The sequence below is a fragment of the Lutjanus erythropterus genome, chromosome 14 (assembly GCF_056507025.1).
Source record: "Lutjanus erythropterus isolate fLutEry1 chromosome 14, fLutEry1.hap2, whole genome shotgun sequence".
NCBI classification, from domain to species: domain Eukaryota; kingdom Metazoa; phylum Chordata; class Actinopteri; order Lutjaniformes; family Lutjanidae; genus Lutjanus; species Lutjanus erythropterus.
The window spans coordinates 23470060-23481030 of NC_139330.1; the positions used below are offsets into that span (position 1 = coordinate 23470060).

A 10971-nucleotide genomic window follows, 5' to 3' on the forward strand; every position below is an offset into this window, starting at 1 on the left:
TCTGTTTCTCTTTACGTCTCTGAGGCTGTCCAGGCTTTAACATTTATGAACCAAAGGACATATACTGTATTTAAGTTCTTAAATGGCTTTGCAACTTTACATAATAACACAGGAACAGTGATCAAACTCGGAATGGAGACACCTATCCTGAAGGTGGACATAAAATCTATGAAATTTCTTGGGAGTGAATTGTAAACAAAATCACTTATAGCGAAACCGACCTACCTTCTCTTTATCAAAGTAAAAGCACTAAAATTTTAAGAGTTGGTCAACTTCAAAACAAGTCAAACCAAATATAAAGCAAAAGTTGACACAATTTGAGAGCCAATATGTCAGGACAAGTTCTGAGGGTCACTGCATTGCAAGTGAAGAAGTTACTCTGTGCCAACTATAATGATGATAAGAAAATATGTTCAACATTAAATAAGTTCAACCAAATGTTCCAAAATACCATATATATTGAACACATATGGAGTGGATGAGAGGGGAACTAGCAGAACAAGGCAGGTGACAGGATGTATAGGTTTATTTTGATTTGCTTCATTCTGCTTATTTGCTCATGCAGTGTTAAAAATGTTTACTTTTGCTTGATTTGATTGAGCTCTGTACAGTGAAAACTGGGGAAGGAACCTGGAATATTCATGCTTATCATAAAGTTTATCACTGAAATATAACAAAGGAGCAGGACTTGATAAGTATTCACTCCCTGTCCTGTTTCAAACATGAATTATTTATTATGAATCTGCTAGGCGTATAACTTCATCTGTTTTTCTTGTTTTGTTTTGTTCTTTTCTTATATACATATTTTTCTTAAATATTCAAAATAGAATCTAATGTAATCTAATCTCCTTTCACCGTTATGATTTACAATGATCTAACAGAGGAACAATAAATAGCAAATAAATTCAAAATGGCTAAAATTCCTGCAGTGTGCTTGGAAAAGGTAACCTCACTCCTGTGCACATCGATCCTGGAAGACTTTCGTCAATAAGACGAGGAGACCTACATTTGAGGGTCAGATCCTGCTGGTACCAGAGAAGTACAGAGTTTTTTTTTATTTCAATTTTAAAAAGTTTGGGCACATTGTTCCTAAAATCAACTTCATCCTGTGTGATTCTGCCTCCTAAAGATCAAAGAGATCTATTTGGTTTATATTCCTCAAACAGATCATAGATGTTAATATACCAGTATCACCATTTAAATCTACAGATGGAAGCCAGTATAAGAGCATAGTATAGGAACAGACAAATGTTTTTGGTTAAAACTGTGGAAGCAGCATTCAGACCGTGTTGAAATTGTCTGATTGTGTTTTTGTGGGATGACCAGACGAGGCCCCGTTATAATAGTCCACCCTGCTGGAGATCAAGGCATGAATGACTTTCTCTAAATCCTGTCTGGACATGAGCGCTGTAGTTCTTTCTATTTATTCAAAGTGATAAAACGCTGATTTAGACTGCTGAAGCTCAGACTTGTGTCTAAATGTCTGCTCAAACCCTCTCATTCAAACAAAAACATGAAAAAAGCTATATTTTTAGGTCCTGATTAAATGAAGGCACAACAAGAGAAACAAACACAGAAATATTCATTTAAATCTACCACACACTTAAGAATAATAATAATTGTCTTTACCCTCCAATTGCCATGAAACACTTTGAGCTGCCTCTCATTTCACACTGACCAGCTTCACAAAATTCAACCAGGCCAACACTGCCACCATGTGGTCAAGAACTCTGCTGTAGATGTTCTCTCTGTTGAAACATGTTGCCCAGTATTGACAAGTTTAAACACCTATAAGCATTCAAAAGCAGGATCTGGATATTGGTTTATATTGATATTGAATTTGGCAGTTTTTTATAATTATTTATGTACTTTTTTCTTTCTTGTAGGTGAGTTTTTTGATAACCCTGTAGAGCATTTCTACCTCACCTGCTCATGTACTTTACTTTGATCTTTTCTCTGACGTTTCTTTTTTAGAAATGCACAAATAAAACATTAAACATTATAGTGCATAATGTAAGGTAATGCTGAGATGCTGTGTTGGCTTCTGATGGCGGGTATTTGTATATATTTGTTGTTTCAGTGTCAGTTTCTTTTTTAAGAGAACAATTTTGTTTTTTTCAGCTTGTAAAAAAGAAAGTTAAGATAAAAGACTTTATTCCTCCCAGCAGCAAAAGAAAAAGGCTAAAGAGGTCAGGAACAATTATGCAAACCAGTAAAAATATTTCAAATAAATTAAAGAAGTTAGACTCCAAAGCTAAATGCACATGACAAGTTGGTACAAAGTTTTGCAAAAGCAGTGTGACTCTGAAACCCTCAAATAAAAACCTGTCGAACAATGACTGCTGTACAGGAATACACTCTCAGAAATAAAGGTGCTAAGTAGAACCATAAAATTTTCAGCTTGTTCCTACAGACTTTTTACTTAAAACCCTTTCATAGAGTTCTACCTAACCCAGCATATATGATATGGTACTAAGATGAATGGGGTTCTTAATAGAACCCTTAGTTTTACAAGACCCCTTGATAAGGGCTCTCTTCAAAAGCAAATAGTTCTGGGTAGAACCCCAGCCCTTCTGTAAGAACCCTTTTGCAACCCTTATGTCTAAGAGTGTAGTTTCATTTTATGCAGTTTCAGCCAGAAAGAAAGGTTCAAAGGTTTCTGTATTTTGCAGGAATCTGTAAAAACCTCCAGATAATAAATGCTGATGATTTTATTCTTTTTTTTTCTTATATTCAGAAAATCACATGGATGCAGTAATTTCTTATTCTTCACTGATGATCCAATCATAAGCGCTCCATGTTCCTGACTTTCCAGGATTTGACCTCCGACGACCATTTATCAAAATGAGTCTGGGTACATGGTGGGAAGCCCTCATCCACATATCCAGATATTTCGGATGGTGGAGCGTAGCGGTACCTGTGACCAACAGTCTCATGGTCAGGGCAGTTGGAGCTGAAAGTGACCTGACTAAGAGTCCTTAATATCCAGCTGCTTTCTGTGATCTCAGTGCTTTGACTCATGGAAGGAATCTCAGCATCACTCGTCAGACTGCCTGAGGCCTTCATCAGGGGAGAAGGGTCTTTCTTTGTCTGAGGAAAGTCAGCTCTCCTGCTAACAGGCTCCCACATATGGAGACCTCCAGGTCCTGGTGCAGATTTGGAGGGTCCAGGTTCAGAGAAAGCAGGCCGAGAAGGTGAGGAGTGGATATAGCCCAGCTCAGAGCTGTTACAGGCTGGATAGTAAAAGTATCGCTTGTCCCCAAGGATTTTTGTGAGATTAGATGCCAAGTATTTGTCATCAGCGCCACTTTTTAAAGCATTTAGGCAAGCAACTGTTTGAATCCAAGCTGAAAGACAGGAGATAAAGGAAAGCTGGTAAAACAGAAATAAAACATTATAATTTAAGATACATTTCCTGATTTTGTTAGAGCGTGCCCATGTACCAAAATTTGCTCCCAGCTCACTGTTGATGTTTGCAACTAAGCACTGATGGAAGCAGTATTCAGATTCTTTAGAGATTTAGAGACCGTGTGGAACTTAGAAACAATCCCTCCTTTCAAGTGTATAGGAAAAACTACGGTCACTGCAAAACTCCCACAAAATGTAAAAGACCGTATCTAGATGCAGTGTTTGGTTTGTCCTTTCTGGGAAACTGTAGAAATATGGCAGCCTCCATGGAAGAGGACCCATGTCCTTTATATAAATAAACTGCTTATTCTAAGGTAATGAAAACAAATGGAAATATACTTATGAATATTATATTCTGTTTTTTCCATATTCTTCCACTAGATCTCCATAAATCTTACACACCAGACCTTTAAGTTAAAGTGGCAAATGTAATGTAAAAATATTAGATTATAAATAAAAGTCCTGCTTTTAAAAGTTTCTTTAAAGTAAGTAAAACTACTTTGTCATAGAAAAGAAAGTAGTTCTGGTAGATTCACAGGCAAAAAGAAAGTAGCTCCTACATGAATCTGCTCACAACAAGGTCTTTGGATTATCTTGAGTAATTGGGTTGTAATCTTTGGAAAGATACACGGGTTTGGATTTATTTTATTTTATTTTTTTCGCATCTTGAAGAATACAAACCAAGTGCCATTTAGTTCCATTATATTGGAGAGAAGGCAGAAACCTCTATAGCTGATACCTGCAAAATTCTGCAACACATACCGAAAATATCTAGATGAATAAATAGCACAACAGGTCAAGGGAAAAATATGTATTATGATTTTTTTGTATGAGAATGAAGTATGAGAACATTTCCTTGTGATACAAAATAATCATGTAATAAAATTAACAGGATCATTTTATGGATATCACTCTTGAGTCACAGCACATCGCAACTTATGAAATATTATAATTATCAACCATGACGTTTAAGAACATGAGCCTACAGAGGAACTCAGACTAAAATACACCAGTACATAACATTTCATATCAGCAAAAAATATTTTTTTTATGTAGTCAAGGCTTTTTGGGCAATTCATGCATGTCGCATAACAACATCCATATTTAATCCAGCACTTCTGATCTAAAGTATAGGCCTGCAGATATAATAAAACACAGGTTTCTTGGACTTTTATTGCACATTTATGAGACCAAAAAGATAACATCAGTGTAGTGAGGTGGTGCATCAGCATCAGCTTGAAGGGCTGCTATAATTTCAACAAACCACCAGATGTCACTGTGTTTGCTGAGTTTGGAGCCCCAAACGTTTTTCTACTACTTCAGATATAGAATAAACATATTAAAAAAAGAAAAACAAATAACCTATAACTATAGATATAGATATATGTATACACATAACTATGCAGTTACAAAAAAATAAACTTACAAAAAACTTAAATATTCTTGATCAATTAGTCTTATTGCTTGAAAATAAGCATAGATGTCGAGAACTACTCACTTGGTTGGTTCATAGTTGGCTTTTGAACTGTTGAATCAGTTATTGTCTCGGTCAGGGCTGCAGCTGCTGCTGCTTACTCCTGTAAATGGAGACTGAAGGAGGGAGTGGTGACCACAGCCGCACAATTGAAGGTTTAAGGTTTCACACGCTCACACACATCATCACCACATGTTCGGCTACTTTCATTTGCAGTCACTTAAAATAACACAGGCAGTTTGTTTGGTTTAGAATTTGTTTTTTATCACATATGACAACATTTTCTGGATGAAGCACACACATGTAGTTTAGATTGTTTTGTCATATAGCTAGCTGGTTTAATTAAGTTAATTTCTCCTTGCCTCTGACTCACCTGGCTGCTCAGTTCTCCTCCCAGGTGTGACAAAAGGCTGTACTGAGGGTGGAGCCTGGTTTCATGCAGAAGCCCAAGTCAGGGACCAGACCAAGAGCTCTGACAGCATGGAGGGGAGGATCAGAGTTTCTGTCTGCTGAGTTTTAGCTTATCTATGCTGTCCTCCCCTGTGTTTTTTGGTTTGATCTGTCAGTATAGATGGTTCCCTCAGGTGTCATTAGGCCTGTTAGATGAGTAAACATTTTGTTTTGTTGGGCTTGCTTTTCAGGATCCCTAATTTACTTTCCCTCAGGTATTTATTTTTGTGGAATCTTTTTTGGGAAAATGAACTCAACCTTTAAACTTAAAACCTGTGTTTCTTTGTGTCTTGACTGCCTGTTCCAGGACAAAGGGTGAAATGTTTTGTCTGCATTTGAGTTTGTGTTATTTATGACATTCATAGAAAAGTTCAATGATATTCTACTGACATGCATTCAACTGAACTGATGTGAAACACTTTGCTTATATCACGTTTGTTCTTCTTTACACTTTCCCATCTTGGGTTTCTTTCCTAATGATCGAAGTGAGACTATCACAAATTGGTTGGCATGTATATCACCACAGGCAAAATATTGTATTCCTCTTCATTGAAAAAAAAATGAGGCTCCAGCTGTTAATCAATGACTGAAGTGCCTGGCTGTGGAAAATCTGACACTACTAACATTTCCAAAACTTATTTATTTCTTCTGTAGATGTATCCGGTTTGTTTTACTCTTTCTATTTTTCATTATTGTGGGGTAAAATTTAAAACCAATACATACTGTATATTCAGTCACAGTCAGCAGACCTTCTGCAACTCAGCTTTACTGTGATTACCAGAAAAATATTTCTATGTAATTTTTCCTGTCACCAGTCATCTATTTAATCTGTTGTGCACGGCTTAGTGCACTAAATTAACCCATAATTGCATCTGCTAAAAGTCTAACTTAAAAAACTCGCCTACTATTCAGACAACAATAACTACACCAGTGGACCCCACAGTGGTGCTATAATTAACTTTATGTTCTTTGCCAAATGAATAAATGAATATTTTCCTGAATTATGTCAATGATTTCATATATTTTTGGAGTGTAACCCAGCCATTTTCTGCTATTTTCAATTAGGTCCAAAACCTTTAAAAGCCCTGTGATGAACCGGCACCTATCCAAGGTGTGGCCCATCTCATAATTGACCAATTGTTTTGATTCTGGACATGACATTTTGTAAAAAGTTTTAAAATATGTCCACAATTGAGGAGACTGTGACAATAAATGTCTTAGAAAATAAGATGTACAGTACTGTCTGAACAACATGTCCTAACTTTCAAACATGTGATCACACTTGAAAATATCACAAAAACATTTACCACCATTTAACATCATCTGTGATGTTTCAGCCTGTGAAAAACATAGTTTCAAATGTTCACTATGAAACACAGGGTTCTTGGTACAAATCTTTGCCGAAGGTTGTATCTCTCTTACGTGACTTCCTGTCTCTACTTTCACCTTGATATTAAAGGCATAAAATGTCCCCAGAGAAGTTCATTTCTTTTCCGGACTCATTATGATATTCTGAACATCACTACATTAACATTTACGGGTCATGAGTAAAGCACTGGAATCAATAGCAGCAAATAGCCTTGTAGACCTCAGTCAATGTTTAGTTTTCATTGCTGTCAAAAAGTTGCTGGTGGCTTCTTTTTTTTTTTTCAGCAGACGTATTTCACATTAAGAGCACTAGAGGGAGCCCTCTACTCAGGGTTCTTCTTTTCCTGACCCCAAATAAATGTACAGTACATGTAAATCCCAGCTAAACTCATTGTAACATGAGGCCAAAGGACTTGTGCACTCATGAGAAAAGTATAAAAGGATGTACGGGAATAATGCCTTAAAAAAGGCTCCAGGTAGAAGACTTAATGCTCATCTATACCATCCAGATACGCATTACACACCATACAGTCCTCACATCTGGAGTTCAGCCCTGGTTTGGGGTTTCTGTCACTGTTCGGCGACCCTCTCTCTAAATTTATCAGGGCTTGTCGTCACGAGTGTCTCTCATATTTCTGCTGGCCAATGGGACCAGCTAAGAATAGAAGAGCACTGACACAGATTAACACGGCTGGTCTCTCTCTCGACTCTGACTCTTTGTGAAAACCAATTATTTTCCATCTGTCAGTGTTATGCCCACGGTCCTCCTCCTTATGCGTGTGTCTTGACCTTTAGGCTACCTATGTTTAACCACTGACCTCATCCATTATAATGTACGGAAAAGGGGGGGGGGGATGAGAGGAGGTCACTGAGGAAACTGCAGTCCAAATCAGGACCATGACAACCCCAACAGACTAGAAAATATAAGACTGTAGATTCTGGTCTGTATTAGTTGTATATTTGTTGAGCATCAAAGTGTTTGTGGTAGCAGGTTAATAGCTGTTTTTATGAATTTTAGCCTGTGCAGGCAAGACTTTCAAATACAGTTTATGACTTCTTGCAGTTTAAAGTTCACAACCTCCAAATTTCCTTGACACAAAGCTTTATCTACTGTATGACTCTGAATGTTCAGCGGTAGAGGAAAGATAAGAGAGCCCTTCAATGACTCCTAAATGTCACATCTAATCCAGGGATGGAGCGGGATCTCTAGCATATGTGAGGCTCTCCCTCAGAGGGAGACTGTTGATCCAGTACTCGACAGATACCCAATCACAGTTAGCCAACTACAGTCTCATCGGCTCATGTACAAGGTTACTTAGGGTCAGCTTTGAATGCATCTTCAATTTGCTTTTTTCCTCCTCTGAATCTCCTTAGCTGTATGTAAACCGTGATGTGTATGTTGGTGTGTCCAGCTCATATCAGTTCGATTTAGAAAGTGACAGCAGTAGTTTGGAGTACTTTCTCCAAACAGCAGCAGCACTCCAGCAGCTAAATGCCAGTGCAAACACACCTCACTGCAGCAGCTAATGCAAACAGAACAAAAGACTTCAGTACATGCAACTAAGCAGCAGGCATGTGCTGAATGTCAAAAAGAAAGCACTTGACATAACAAGTGATCCGCCCCATCCTTTACAGTCATTATTTTTGAGTGCTTCCCTCAGGAAGGCATTTAAGACTGCCACAAGCCACCAAAAGTGTGAATAAGAAATCATTTGTGCAAAGTGAAATTAAATTATTAAATGCACATGTCAGTTGCACAAGACAGCTCCCCTTACCTCCTTATCCATGTGTGTCCATGTGTGTTTTATGTTGTACTTCATGTTGCAAAATCGGTTGCTCATTGGAAACAAATAAAGTTGAACTTGAACCTCAGCCCTTATCGACTTTTGTACTTGTACTTTGCTGTACTTTTTATGCAGAATTTCAGAATTTTTTATTCTTTGTCATGTGCTTAATAAACCGCATTTAAATCTCCTATTGAGCTCTCCCATTTTACTGTTTTAGGACAATGAATTTCTAACCTAACCACACCTGCTGAGGACAAATAATTTAAGGAACAAGTGAAATCCTTGACAAAACCATCTCACCACTGGTCCATTTAGTAACTGTGTGAAGTTTTTGTTTATATGGTGTGATCTTCCACAGCAGACCGATGGACTGCTCAGTTGTCATGGAACTGCAGAAGTTTAAGTAAAAGTACTTTAAAGGTGCAGTATGCGATTCTTAAGAAAGATGTTGACTCTTGTTCTCAGGTCATCAAATTACTGATTCTTTGTATTGGCTGGCTCAAATATAATTGATTGCTGAGTCTTATTCTCATGGGAATGAAACTCTACTGACACTGATGATCCCTTGACGTTACGTCTTGAGCCACCATTCAGTTTACATTTGTGATTTTTATGTCTGTACAACTATTGGATGGACTGCAAAGACTTTGGAGTTCCCTTAACTATTAATGTAGCACCATCAAAATTGTAATTTCTCCAATCCTGCAGTCAGCTTCAGTTTTTACCAGGGTTGCTGTAGGTCTGCGTTTTTGGGCAACTTTTGATGAATTGCTGTGGGATTCATTTTTTTGCCCACTGGTTGGGTGAACCAAATTTGCATGCTGATTCTATTAATAATATTTTTAAATGCACATCCATATTTGAAATGAATTCATTTATTTATACTACCAAACTGACTACAATTTGCCTATGCTCTCTGCTTACTGGTGCTGGTTTTATTGGCCGTTGGGCTGGTTTTGGGCTGGTTATGATCCGCCATTGGGCTGGGTGTATCACACAGACCTGGCAACCTCAAGTTTTACCAAACTAAGATGATGAACATGCCATGATGACATTATGCCAGGTTGATACACATCAGAAATGCATTGTCATTGTGCACATGTTAGCATGCTGGTTAGCTCAAATACAGCTTCACAGAGCCATTAGCGTGACTGGAGATTTGTATTATCAAATCAAAATCACTAAATACTTCAGTTTAATTCAATCACAATTAAAGGTTTTAAATCCATATCTCCCCAACCACCACACTGAACACCATGCCCCCCCCAGCCAAGTGGAATCTGACATAGGATTATAAGGCTTGAAGAGAAGCTGCCTTCCTATTTATGCATCTCTGTCAGCAGATAGTCTTTCCTCAATGTCAGTGCACAATGTCGGATGTGAGCAGCTGGGCAAACACATGAAGCATTTATCCATTGGGTTGAAGAGCTTTTATGACTTTTTGTTTAGCACTCATAATCACTGAGAGCAGTTAAAATACCATAAAGTTAGTGAGTGGAGAACAACATATCTGCAGTGCATCACAGATAAACACAGCAGATATGTCTTATCTTTACTGTGGGCAAGTCCGCCTGAGAAAGCAAAAGTAACCTCATCAAGGTAGTGAATACACAGGTGGAGAAGTGCGGTTCAGTGTGTAGACATGTTATCATGCCTACCAGTGGCCACAAGAGAGGTGACAGGAAGTGAGTGAATAAACCAATGAATATTACACGTGTGTCACATTTGAACAAACCTTAAGTCTACAGCCACTAGTGGCTCTGTGAAGCTGTACTTAGAGAGAGTGGTGCTTTGAACGACACGCAAATGTCAACATGCTCATGAGGACAATGCTAACAGCTTGTCCACTGAGCAATAGAAGTTCTACATCCAAAAGGCCTCTTTTTCTTGTTGCACGTTGAAAAGATGTCCAGGGAGGGATGTCCATTGTTGCTGTTGAACTCCCTCTCTCACATGCTATACAAAAACAACAAAAAATATGCTGTTAATAAATTATTATTTGTTCAATTACAAGTACAAAATATTTCATTAATCACATGTCAGATTTCTTGCACCATTCTTGCATGTCCACAGTGGTCCAAAAATCTCCTGACCAGACGTTAAGATATTAACCTGCATGTCAACGTCCAAGAGTGTGGTCATTAAACCTGATTTACACATCTTGCAGACATACAGATGTGGTTCTGCACCACATATAGTGATATAGAAGCTATCTGCACATCTGGCACGTCTCATGTTTTCTGGGTGATGTTCAGAAGCTATAGTATTTACCATGTTAACCACTGTAGTTTAGCCTGTTTGTGTGCTAACATTAGCTAATTAGCATAAAATAAATAGTGCAGCTTAAGGCTGATGGGAATTGAAATCTGAACTTGATGGTGGTTATAATTTACTCTGGGACATTAATGTAGCCTACCACTCAGTAATGAGCCTGATTATATACAGTACTTGCCCTATAGTGTATATGTACTGTTTTTATACTGC

The 10971-nt window shown here is 37.9% G+C and overlaps 1 long non-coding RNA gene across 1 annotated transcript; it reads right to left on the reverse strand.

The window, feature by feature from the left end:
- Positions 1-2653: 2653 nt before the first annotated feature.
- LOC146315585 (uncharacterized) lies at positions 2654-5422 on the reverse strand. Its single transcript, XR_014771860.1, has 2 exons — positions 4907-5422; positions 2654-3347 (listed from the first exon to the last, which is right to left on the reverse strand). It is a non-coding gene; the product is annotated as an uncharacterized LOC146315585 (long non-coding RNA).
- Between the last annotated feature and the right edge of the window lie 5549 nt (positions 5423-10971).